This window comes from Octodon degus, unplaced genomic scaffold, assembly GCF_000260255.1.
Source record: "Octodon degus isolate 3935 unplaced genomic scaffold, OctDeg1.0 scaffold00030, whole genome shotgun sequence".
Lineage (NCBI taxonomy): Eukaryota > Metazoa > Chordata > Mammalia > Rodentia > Octodontidae > Octodon > Octodon degus.
Window position 1 is genome coordinate 7543049 of NW_004524606.1, and position 12978 is coordinate 7556026.

General features: G+C 40.6%; 1 pseudogene; it reads right to left on the reverse strand.

The window, feature by feature from the left end:
* Nucleotides 1-9903: 9903 nt before the first annotated feature.
* LOC101575140 lies at nucleotides 9904-11831 on the reverse strand (annotated as a pseudogene).
* Nucleotides 11832-12978: the final 1147 nt, after the last annotated feature.

A 12978-nucleotide genomic window follows, 5' to 3' on the forward strand; every position in this document is an offset into this window, starting at 1 on the left:
TATATATATTATAGTTTGTTTTGTCCAGCACTCACAGCCTGTAACATTATTCACAATGATTCTCTGTACAGTGATCATCACAACAGGAGATTTCTTTGCTCTGGATGGCAAGTCAGTGGGCAGAAAGGTGTTATTAATGATGTGTTGCAGGCTGAAGTGTTAAAATATCCTCTTATCACCTGCAGAGTTAACATTTTAAAATTTGTTCTACCAAATGAATATAAATTTCTTAATGATAATACGGATAGAACAGCACACTAGAAAATCAAGGGGAGATGCTATTCATGACTGAAGAAACCCTAGCTAACTGTATTCCACTTTGGCAAGCAGTCAGTGGAAAGAATGAATACAACTATCAACATTTTTACACACTGAGGATTGAAGTAAATAAAAAGGTGATCCAAGAGGAACATTTTTAAAAAAAATTTTAAATGTATTTAGGACAGGGTCTACAGGGTCTCACTATGTAGATCAGAATCATATCTGTTTTCTAATCCTCCTGTTTTCAGCCTTGCAAGTGTTGGGATTACAGGCATGTGCCACCAAGCCAAGTCTCAATCACTGTTTCAGAGTGCCCCAGGGGTGGAGCTGGCTTGGCAAGCAAGGGATCAAAACCCTGGACACTGCTTTCTGCCTAAGCAGGCAAGTTAGTCCACTGAGTTATCTGGCTGGTGCCTAAGAGGAACTTTAAATTATCATGTGAATTGTATTGCAAGAGTCTCCCTTTCAGTTATTCAGTTTTGTATATGCAACTCCAGCTGTTAGATTTACTATGTATATGACCTTGGGTGATTTACTTAAACATAGTGAGCCTCAGCTTTCTTAGCTATAAATGAATATCTTAATTATATTAGACTCATAAACTTGTTTTAGAGATGGTGCACTCTATCTAAAGAAATTAGCATAATCCCTAGCACATGGAGTTTCAAAAGCAGAGCTCCTAGGTGTTCACTCAATAAAACATTGTTTTGAGATACTACTAGATTTACAGATACAGATAGGAAGTACAAATTCCATTGTTCCTGCCCTCCAAGAGTTTACCACAGTTTCTGGAGTGCATGGCTCAGTGAAGTTAAGTGTCCTAACAGGAACTATGTGATGATGTGATACATTTATGTCTCAACACCTGTAATTTTTGAAACTTAAAGGATTAAAAAGTGCTCTTTCAGAAACTCAGGATTGACTTGAATACAAACATGAAAGAATCATTAAACTCTCCATCACTCTCAGTAGATATAAAATGCAAATAAAAAAATTAAGTGCAACCTCCAAAATCAATACAATTCAAATGAACAGAATTCATTTTATTTATTCAATGTTGCTTTCCCTCAAAGCAAATGATATTCTAGAAGATGTTGGTACAGAGAAGTAGGGAAGGAGCAGGTGTCAGATGCAGATGTGGTTTTCTGGTAAAGACTAGGATTTAAAACAGCAAAGAAGGTTAAGAGAATAATATATACATGCACTCCTCAGGAAGTAGATGGTTTGCTACAGCATTTTGCTGTAAATAGGCAAAAAGAGGATAAGATTATAAAATTACAAGAAATTCTTTGATCCTAAAGGATATTTGAATGCACAAGGAAGGAACCATTTTTAAGGGAGAGTTCTGGAGACCACTGAGGAAAGCCTGAGAATATTGGCTTTATTGTACTCCATTATTCTTCCCACCCAGCTCATTCCTCCTGTTTTTACAGAGGCTGATTCACCAACTACACCTCACTTCACAGTGATTGGTCTACTCTGAGGGAAGGTCTGAACCTAGCTGGCCAATCAGATTATTTCTCCTGAGATCTTTTTGAAACTTGAATAGAGATCCAGAGTGTTAGAGGAGTCTGGCACTGTGATTTTAACGTTACCAACCCACAGGGAAAACCCACAGCCTTTCCTGCCAAGATCTTTACTAGACTTGGCATTGTTTTGCCCTGTTTGTGATACTAGGGATTGAAGCTAAAGCCTATGCACAGAGCTACATTCTCAGCCCTTCTTAATTTTTGTTAATTTAATTTAATTTAATTTTTATTTTAGGGAAGGGTCTTCAGGGTCTCACTGCTAGATCAGACTCGTAGTGATCTACCTGTTTACAGCCTCCCAAGAGCTGGGATTACAGGCATGCACCATCATGCCCAGTCTCAATTGCCATCTTAGTGTGCACCAGGGGCAGGGCCAGCATGGCAGGCCTGGGGATCGAACCCCCTACCCCTGAAACTGCTTGCAGGCACTTAAATCCACTGAGTTATTTGGCCAGCCCCTTAATTTTTATTTAGACGCAGTGTTTTGACAATTTTCCCAGGCTGGACTCAGAATTGAGATCCTCCTGCCTCAGTGTTCCACAGTGTTGGGATTATAAGTGTTTGACATCATATCTGACCAGATCTTGGTTTCTTATTATTTATTTATTTATTTATTTATTTATTTATTTATTTATACCTAGTGCTTGCCAGGTATGTACTGTGCTACTAAACTGTATCTCCAGCCTGAGATCTTGGTTCCTATTTCTAGAGAAATCAGTCTTTGCTTAAGCAGCCAGAAACATATTTAGTTAAATGTATAGAAAGAACATTGACTGATACTTAAGCAAGCACTCTACATGCTCTGTAGAGAAGAACAGAGAGAAGTATCAGGGTTACAGGCAAACAGTAGGTTCAGGTTAAATGGACTCAAGCTTTTACCAAAGTTAAAAAATTTGATTGCCAAATGTAAAATGGTGGACTGAAGTGTAACAGTGCCTCATAGTTGAAAATCTTTTTTTACCTCCTTAACTCATCTTTGAGTAACAAAATCTCTGTAGAGACCTGACATTGTTGAGAAATACTTGACTGAGCCAGTTGCAAGCTTTAGGGAGTCCAGTTTTCAAAAGGGAGAGGGAATTGTAGCGCATAATCAGAAACTATGGGCTGTGTTCAAGTTTTTAAAACTGTTTCACAATAAAAAGCACTTTGCCATTAATCCCTCTGAAAATACTCCCTGCCCCCATTGTTTTGCACATACTTATCCTGTTCTTCTTGTCACTTTAGGAAGTAGTTCTGGAAGTTCTCTTTTGTGAAGGTCTTTAGTGTTTGGTTTTTCTTTTGTTTGTTTGTTTGTTGCTGTTGTGGCTGTAACCCAGCATCCTGGGAGCCTGAGGTAGGAGGATTGCAAATTCTGGCACTGTCTGGGCAACTTAGTGATTTAGAAAGATCCCTTTTCAAAATAAATACGTAAATAGAGAAATGAATAAATAAGGGCTGAAGCTATTGCTAACTGAAAAGACCATGGGGTCAATCCCTAGCAATCCCAAGCAAAAGTAATAACAATGCTAGTGGTGATGATGATGTGTTCTTCAAATTTGCTGAGCGTATTCCCACCACAGAAAGGAAATCATGCAAAGTCATAGATAAGTTTATTACATTGACTTTGGAAACCATTTCATAATGAATGAGCAAAACATATTGCACATCTTAAATATGTATAATTTTCTCAATTATACCTCAGCAAAACATAAAATATTAATAGTTGGAGATTTATTATATGTTTTCTTTCTTTTTTGCTGTGAAGTGCTGTTTATAAAATAAAAACTCTCTTCCCTAAGGAAGTGTCTATAAATGTCCCATTATTCTTTTCTGCTGGGGGAAAATTGGCATTTATTTGTGCAGGGAAAGTAGGAAAGAGTAGCCTGAAAGAGTTGGACATATTGGGCTCTCTGATGGTTATATAACCAGTCACTAGGGAAGCAAAAAGAAATAGTAAAATGTTTTTGAGAGAACAGCGCAGGCAAGCACAGGATACATGTGGTACCGGGGTTTGACTCCTGGTACCACATGTAGTGCTGGCCCTGCCCAGGGCTTGCTGAGCTGACCACTGAGTCTAGGTGTGGTGGCACATGCCTGTAACTTCTATGCTGGGGAAGCTGAAAACAGAAGTGTCACTACCAGTCCAACCTGCATAGTGAGACCCAGTACCAAATACATGTTTTTAAAAAAATGCTTTTGAGAGAGAATCTACAATTTCAAAAAGTCATTGGTGAGCTAGGACTAGCTTGGACATGCCAGGGTTTGAGGAACCTAGAAAGAAAAATCATGAAGCATGCAGAAATGGACATGGTATGGATTCCAACCAGGAAGGATTAAGGGAGTCAATAAATTATTTCCAAACATTGACTATAAAACCAGGCAAAATTAAAAGGACAATCATCTCAGAGTACTAGAAATATCCAAAAAGAAACAGCAAAAGAAGAAGCAGATGCCTATGACAAAAACTACTGGGTAAGAATAGAAATCTGTGACTGTTTTGTTTGTGGATGCAGCCACCTCCCAATTGAGTTGGCCAGTGCAGTCGACCAGCACAGACTGTTGCTAGAGGGACCTCATTGCCACAGAGTGGAGAGGGGAATTCCATGCGCCCCAGCAGTGGAAACAGCCTATGCACAATCCATACTCGTTATTGTGGCCCTGAGGGATTGGGGGCAGATGGAAAGACTGATAAGTACTGTAACTGAGAAGCGAACTTACCATCGAGAGGCTGAATAGACTTTCCACAGTCCCCAGTTTTCTACAGGCTGATGTATATGTACAAGGGAGAGCTGAGAGAGCCAGGAGAAAAGCAAATACCTAAGCAGTCTTGAAAACTGCCTAGCCTGTGCATGCTCCCCTGAACCAAACCTGATCCACCAGCTGAGGGCAGAAGCCTCCTGGCTCTGGGTGCCGGAGCACAATCACTTGTCAAAGACTGTGCAGACACACCGAAGCAAAGTTAGAGAACACTAAGCAGGGACCCCCAAGTCTGCGTGCTGTGTGGTGACACTCTGATTCTGCAGAATCAGTGCTGGTAAGATGCTTGAGACAGCAGCAACCAAAGCTACTGAGGGAAAACAGAATCCAGAGTTGCTCTGGTATAGTACTGAAAATATCCAGTTTTAAACCAAATGTTACAAGAGCTGGAAAAATAAGAGACCACGATCCATAATTAGGGGGAAAAGTAGTTAACTGAAACTATCTCTGTGTGGGTACAGATGTTGGACTTAAAAGAAAAGTCCTCAAAGAATCTATTATAAACATGGCTAGGTGATTGAGAGAAATAACATTTATAGAACAAACACGACAACAACAAAAAGAATGACAATAATATTCAACAAATGAAGGATTTTTTTTTTTTTTGGCAGAGCTGGGAATCAAACCCAGGGCCTCCTGCACACTAAGTGTGCAAGCTTCCACTGAACTGTCCCCCATCCCACAAACAAGGAGGTACCATTAAAGAAGGGATGCACTGTTGAAAGAACAAAATAAAAATCCTGGAGTTGAAAATCATAAAAATTGATCCAAGATGGGCTCAGCAACTGAATAGAGATAGCAGAAGAGATCAGTGAACTTGAATATGGGTCAAAAGTTCTTATTCAATATGAAGGGTAGTGAGAAAAATATTAGAGAAAATTTTAAAATAGAATTAACATAACCAAAGGAAATGTCTCAGTTGCTTTTCTCTCATTGCTGGGATAAAATACCCAATACTTCAAAAATCAAGGAAGGAAGGATTTATTTAGCTCACAGTTAGTGGCGGTTTCTGTCCATACTCAGCTGGCTCCAAGACAAAGCTGCATATGGCAGAGGGCAGCCATTCATGGTGACAGACAATGGCAAAGGACCAAGGGAGGAGCAGCATCTGCAGCTGCTAGAAAGCCTCTCTCTCTTCCTTATACTGTATTCAAGCTATCAGCCCCTGGGCAGGGGTGGCATCCACGCCTATAATCTCAGCACTGGATCGTGAATTAATCACAAACTCTAGAAGCCTGCCCCAGTGACTGCATAACGCTTTGGGGGGACAGCTAGACACAAACCACAGCAGAAAATAAAACCAATATGTCAAAAAAACCTATATAGACCCCATTCTCATGACATTACACTTAAAAGCCAGGATATGGGACCAATGAAAGTGTGCATCAACAGATTAATGAATAATGAAAATGCAGTACATTTTTATACAAAGGAGTATCACATGCCTTTAAAGAAGGAAGTCCTGTGATCTGTGACAAAATAGATGAACACAGAAGTGATCTTCCTAGGTGAAATAAGCAAGGCAAAGGGGCTGGGATGTAGCTCAGTGGCACAGCACCTGCCTGGCAAGTATAAGGTCATGAGCTCGATTCCCAGCGCCAAAAAGAAATTGCCAAGTAAGCGAGATAAACAAAGACAAATACTGCATGATCTTACTTATGTAAAGAATGTAAGTAAGTCAAACTCAAAAGTACAGAGCTGAAGGTAGTGCTGCCAGAGTCTGTGGGTTTGGGACTGAAATACGGAACATGCTGACTAAAGGATACAAACTTTCAGCTGTGTAGAATGATTTCAGGAAATCTATTGCACACCCTGGTGACCATAATGCATGTCATTATGATAATGTATATTATCTATGTGAAATTTGCTAAGAGAGTAGATGATAAAGTAGAATTCAGCAACATACGAAATTATACACCACTGTAAAGTGAGCTTAGTCCAATGCAAGGTTGGTCTAATACTAGGGAGTAGCACGGTGTTCACCCTAGCTCAGCTCAGCTTGATAAAGACGAGTCCCTACTGGTGCTCTTGGCTATAAGCAACAGGAGCTAAATCTGGTTTCCTTAGGCAAAGAAGGGATTCGCTGAGGAGACAGATAACTCAGTGAATTAATTGGGCAGAATCACGCCCAGAAAACAGGCTCAGAAACATGGGGAACTGTGTGGCCTGAATTGAAATCAGGATCAGACCCTGTGAGCAATCAGATTAGCCTTCGGGGGGGGGGGCACTACCAGCGTTCCAACCAGCCCAGCTCCCCAAGCGCCTGCATGTCCTTGTTGCTCCCCTCATTACTGGCTCTGGAGTGAAAGCCAAATGTAGCAGAAGACACAAAGTTTCAGGTTTTTGTGCTGAAAAACAAACCAGGGAAGAATTTCCTTCCAGTTTGTGCATGACACAGGCTTCTGGAATTGTTAGGAAAATGAGCATTCTGCTATCCGCCCTTTCCTACATCTTCTCTCTTCAGGCAAGGCTGAACAATTCTTTGAAACCCAACTTGAAAGAATGGTTAATAAAAATGAATATTTTAGCCTAGGGTGGTGGTGCTCTCTTGCAATCCCAGTTCTCTATGAAGCTGGGTCAGGAGGATCACGAATCTGAGCCCAGCGTGGCCAACTTAGCAACATAGTGAGACCTTGTGTCAAAATAAAACATAAAAAGTCACCAGGAAAATAGCTCAGAGTGATGGGCCTGGATTTCATCCCTATTACAGGGAAAAAAAGATGAACTTTTTCCTATTTTTCCTTAGGGGCTGATTTTGTATCAGATCATACTTTCCCCATGAAATGATGAGACATTGGTGTTTGTTGAGATTGCTCTACTGGTGGAAACAAGCCTGATGTGCAGTTCATCTCGTCACTTTGTCCTTAGCTCTCTTTGCTGCTCTGTCCATGCCACAGGCCTGTAAGTCTTCCAGAATGGTTCAGTGTTTTACTGACTACCGTGAGCAGTTGGTACTGACCCCTTTCTCACTGTGCAGGCAGGGTTTCATGTAGTTTTAGTTTCCACAATAGGAAGCTTGTTCCATAATCCTTCCCAAGATGGTTTTAAACTTGTTCTGGCCTTTTCTTCAACAGTTACCTATCAATGGTGAGGCATAATTCCTAGTTGGAATCTATGGAATTGTCTTATTGTCCTTGTCCTTTACTTCTGGAAGAACATCTTAACTTCATTCTCCACATGAGTGACAAGTTACAACAGTGACTATTTTTCCTCTTTTTATTATTATCTGTGAAAATCTTGATTCTGTCATTTCAATTTTGATTTTCCTACTATTTTTTATTTTATTTTTTCTTGGCGGAACCTGGGATTGAAATCAGGCCCTTGCGCTTGCCAGGGAAGCACTTATTCTACTTCATCTCATGTTGATGTCTCCATGACATCTTTCTCTGGTCACATAGAGGAATATTTTCTTGCATTCAATTAATTCACCAAATAGTTTTCTATTTTCCCTCCATTTCAAATAAATAATGTTCAGAGGCTGGTTGTTCTGATTCTCCAGGGTAATAATCTTTTTTGTCTGCTGCTGTGTTTTTTCATAGGCTTCATTTCTATTTATTCATATGGTGAATGAATCTATGTGATCACTTGTTTGTTAACCAGCAGGGTATAAAGACTGCCAGAAAATGTGTATTTTATCTTTTGATCCCATGTGCTATTAGCACACATGCTAATGTCCCCTTATACTCAATGTCTTCTGTGCAAAGTCATTTGTAAAAAAGGGCTAAGATATAATGTTGAAAACAAACTCGTGCCCTAGCATTCTCAGTGTTGTGAAAGGGTCCCTCCAGTGCAGCTCCTTGGGTGTGATATGATCTGTTACCACCACCTAGTAGTTCAAAAGAGACATAAAAACTACAACTCCCAGGGAGTACTAGGGGGCATTTCTGGTGTCTGCTCTTGTCATTACTCTCAGCTTCCTGACCGTCTGACTTCTGGAGGTTTGCTTTCTTGTTAGATTATACAAGGGTAAGAAGGGAGGAAGGACATATGGAAAGAGATCACTATCAATATGATTGATTCAATCAGAAATACCTTCAGGATAATGGGATGTATGTTTACTAGTAAATCTATTAGGTATTTCAAAGGAATCTGACATAAATGCTCCACCACTTCTTGTTAAATAGTCTTTGCTCTAAAGGAGAATTTATGTAGCGTTATTGGCCTGGGATTGATTAGCAAGCATCGCTGAGTTATTGCTCTACTTTATTTATGCTGTATCATGTTCTCATATGTGTTTTTTAATTTTTTTTCACAGCTGATTAATAGGATAGTTTTGATAATCAATACATTGTATATTGTTATCTTCTTAGTGATTATCCATAGTACAAGAAGCAGACAGGATATTATGTCCAAACACTATTAGTACACCTCTTTCTTCTCATTGAATTAAGTGAAAGTAGCTGTAAATTTATCCTATTTTGTATATATAAATACAAAATGATCTTTCCTTTGTATCCCTTTTTTTGTTTAGTCCTGACAGAGGTGAGTATTCTATTGGCATTTAAATACGAAGGTGTTTGAATTCAGCTAAACAATACAACACTGTCTAGAAGTCTGTAATATTAGAGGGTTATCCTCAGAAGTTATTCACTTGAGCCTTTTACAGCTCATCGTATTAATATGGATTTACTTTATATACCTCATTTTTATACTTCTCTGCTGGATGGTTAAGACCAAGATATAGCAAGACTTATATAACAAGAAATGTAACTTTTGTATCTGATAAGGTCAGCCAAGTACCCTCAGGATTTATCCTGTAGGCCTGTACCACCCTTTGTGCATCCTTTTGTCAGTGTCTGACATGAGAATGAGCCACGGCCATTGCTTGACCAATTTGCTCTCTGTGAAAGCTTGAGAAAATGCTTTTTCTCTCCATGTGACTCTCCCCAGGCTCACTTTACATCATCGAACACATTCCTCTATGGCTCCATAATCTTGATCAGAACATTTGGAGCACAACTGAGTTACATGTTGTTACAGTACATCATATGTGTTTTAGTGGGAAGTCTTAAGATTGTGACTCAGGGGCTGCTCTTTCAATGCAGTTCTGAATCAGAAGCAATAAGGGAAAACTTTTAATTGAGCACTTCCTTAAATGATGACGAATATTAAGCTAACAGAGTCTAAAAGATGGAGACACTGTGATAGAAAAATTATTGTTTTTCATTAAACAGGGTCTCAGCTTCACGGCATCTGCTTTCCCTTTGCTGGAGAAATGATGAAATGTCTATAATGAATTCAATAGTGCTTCTAAAAGGAAAAAAAATCCTCATTGTTATTTTGTCTTTTTATTTTATTGCTGATCTTCTATAAATTAGAAATGATCATAACATGAGAATTTATTGACACCATAAATATGGTGAGATTTTTTTTTGAGATCTAGAAAGCATTTTAATATTTTCTTTTTCCAAGCAATCCAGAGACTCAAAAGAAATGGCCAGTCCTGTATTTTAAAAGACTGATAAACAGCACACTGCAGCATCAGTGAAGGCAGAGCTGCTCAGATCTGTTTCCAACTTTCCCACCATGACTCTACATCAAGGTAAAAAAAGGTCACGCTGTACAATCCGAGATGTAGACAGAGGTGGCAGTCCAACTGTCAGAGATGATGCAATGACTTATTCCTAAAGCTGGTGACAGGACAGAAGGGCACAGAGTCCTCGAGACAGGAGCCTGTCAGTTGGCGAGGGCGGCTCAGTTGGTGGTGTACCTGCGGTACCAAAACCGTGCCTGGAAGTGGTCGCTGCAGGTCATGAAGCCGGGGTTGGTGGGAGAATGCACAATGCAGCGCACGATGTTGTTGTGCCCCAGGGAGAGCAGGTTTCTCCGCTCCGCTGTCCTCGAGTCCCAGCAGCAGAGGCTGATGGTCCTCTCCTCCGGTAGCAGCACATAGTCCTCCGTGTGGTTAAAGACCACCTGCGTCCGGTGCACCTGCCGGCCGCTCAGCCCTGCACCTGTGTATCTGACCAGCGTTCGTCCTGTTGATATCTCCCAGAGTTTAGCTACTGAGTCTTTTCCACTTGACAAAATATATTTAGAATTTTTGGAAAAAATGGCCGAACAGACTTCAGCAACATCGTGTGCTTTCTCAAAAGTTGTGATGCATCGATTTGAAATGCCACCGCATAGCTTGATGCAGCCATCCTTGCTACCAGTCACATACATATTAGCACTGGGATTGTAATTCACAGAACAGATAGCATCGGTGTGTTGATCTTGAGGATTGCAAGAGAGGAAACACTGAAAGGTGTTGATGTCCTAAAGGCGCAGAGTGGGATGCTGCGTGCCAACAAGGATGAATTCTCCGGAGGGGTGGAAAGAGATGGAGCGCAGCATTTCTGCTTCCTGAATGTATCTGAAGGCTCTTTTTGCAGATGGTTTGGAGTAGTCAAATAATTTAAGAGTATAATCCCTGGAGCCAGAGGCCAGGATCTGCTCCGTCCGGTGGAAGGCCAGGCACGTGACTTCGTCCACGTGGTCATACAGAGTCCGAATCACGGGGTGGTTCTCCATGTTCTGCTGTGCAGTCTCATTCATCATGACCTCTATTGGCATGGCACTTTTGGCGAACATTCTTTCTGTGTCAAGAATCTTTATGGAGGCATCAGCAGACCCAGTGGCTATCAGCTGCCCATCCCTGCTATACATGGCTATGCGGCCGGTCCTTTATGGGAGGTGACATAGCAGGTTTCATACTCGGAAGCCTCTGGGGACATGGTCTGGACATCGGCATCGAATTCCAAGTCAATCCCCATGCCAGGGGCAACTGTATCTGAGCGACCAATTGCGTACTGAACTGCAGTGTCATCATTTTCCATGCCCAGTTTGATGAGTTGCAGGAGCTGCTCTGAAGGCGCACAGACTGAGGCTTGATTTCATTGATGAGGCCGTTAGCAATGCTGATGTAGCCATCTTAGAGCAGCTGGCTAATGGTGAGCTTGTAGAGCTGCTGCCGGTCCTTCAAGCCCACTCTGGTTCTGTACATCTTGGAGAGACAGTAGTGCCCTGTTGAGCTGCAAACTCGGCTCTCCTCCCTCTCTCTCCTCGAAAAATGGAGGCGCGTATCTGACCAATAGATCGCGGAGCGCACGCTCACTGCGCACGCGCAAAGGTCGACTGGCAGAGCACCGCGCTGTCGATTGCCCGATTCCGCCCTCCCCACCCTTCTCTCAAGCTCACTAATTAGCACTTTCGAGAATTCTGTTCACTTTCTCTGACTTTAGCTCCTATGTGACAATCCTCATGACAACGGGATGCTTCACTGACAAATGTCCGACTGTGGAAAGTACTGGGCTTGCTGGAACGGCTCTGAGTCTGGCGGGTCCTTGGCCCACCACTTCCGCGATCTTCTGCGCTAGTGCGCCTGCGCGTCTGGTGAGCTTATTTTATGATAGTGTTATTCCTTTGTCTTCTACAAATGCTTATCCTCAATAGGTCTGATGCTCTAGTGGAAACAAAGGCTGATTCTAACACTTCATGTTTTCATAAATTTGTTGGTACATATTTGTAGAAAAATGCATATATTTTTTCCCCTTCATGAGATCATACAATAAACTATTCTTAATCACAGTGTCTTTTTCTGTTGTTGACATTTTTTATTAATTAGAATTTAATTGTTTGGGACCTTTTATGATCTTAGTAGAAATACTCTTTAATATGTTTATTTGTGGTTTGGGAGAAATAAGATTAGTGACAGGAGAAAACAGACTTCTCTGGAATAGTGTGAAAGATGCCTGGGTTACACATGCTATGAACTTATGAGTTTGCTAAAGGCAGGTTTTTTTTTTATGTAACAAGCAGTCTTAAAAAGTATTCAGTGTCATTGTCAAAATAATAGCATATACACTTGTCAAATGTAATGAAGAGGTACCAGGCTAGTATTTTTCAAATTATGCCATTTTTCGTCTTGCTTTCACATAGACAGCCAAGGAATATCTTTCATAAACCGGCTATGTAAAAATGTAAATTTCCAATTCAATAATATCTCCCCAACCTCCTCCCACTCTTGTTTTGATTTCATTTATCCACTTCTTTGTAGGTGATTAGGGAAGTCATTATTCATGGATTGGGAAAAATTCAATGAATCATGAAGAAAGGATAATTTATGGAGGCAAGTCACTCTCTCTACTTAAATGTGTGCAAATAATAACAATTTATTGTCATGACACAAATGATTTGCTTCTATTTATACTTTGATCCTGAAAAAAATAAAGTGCAATGTATTTCTCCATAAAAGGGTCCATTGGCCAACCATCTGTCTCGCAGAGGTGGGTCTCGTGTGGAAGCAGCAAGGATCCCCCTGAACTGCACTGTTTATTTCTCTTGGAAAAAGCATAAGCTCAAGGTGTTTTTCTTTTTTACTATCTACAATTATTTTATTTTATTATTTTATTTTTTTCCATAATTTTATTGAGAAACAAGTAGCAATGAGACAGTTTCAATCCAAATTGGT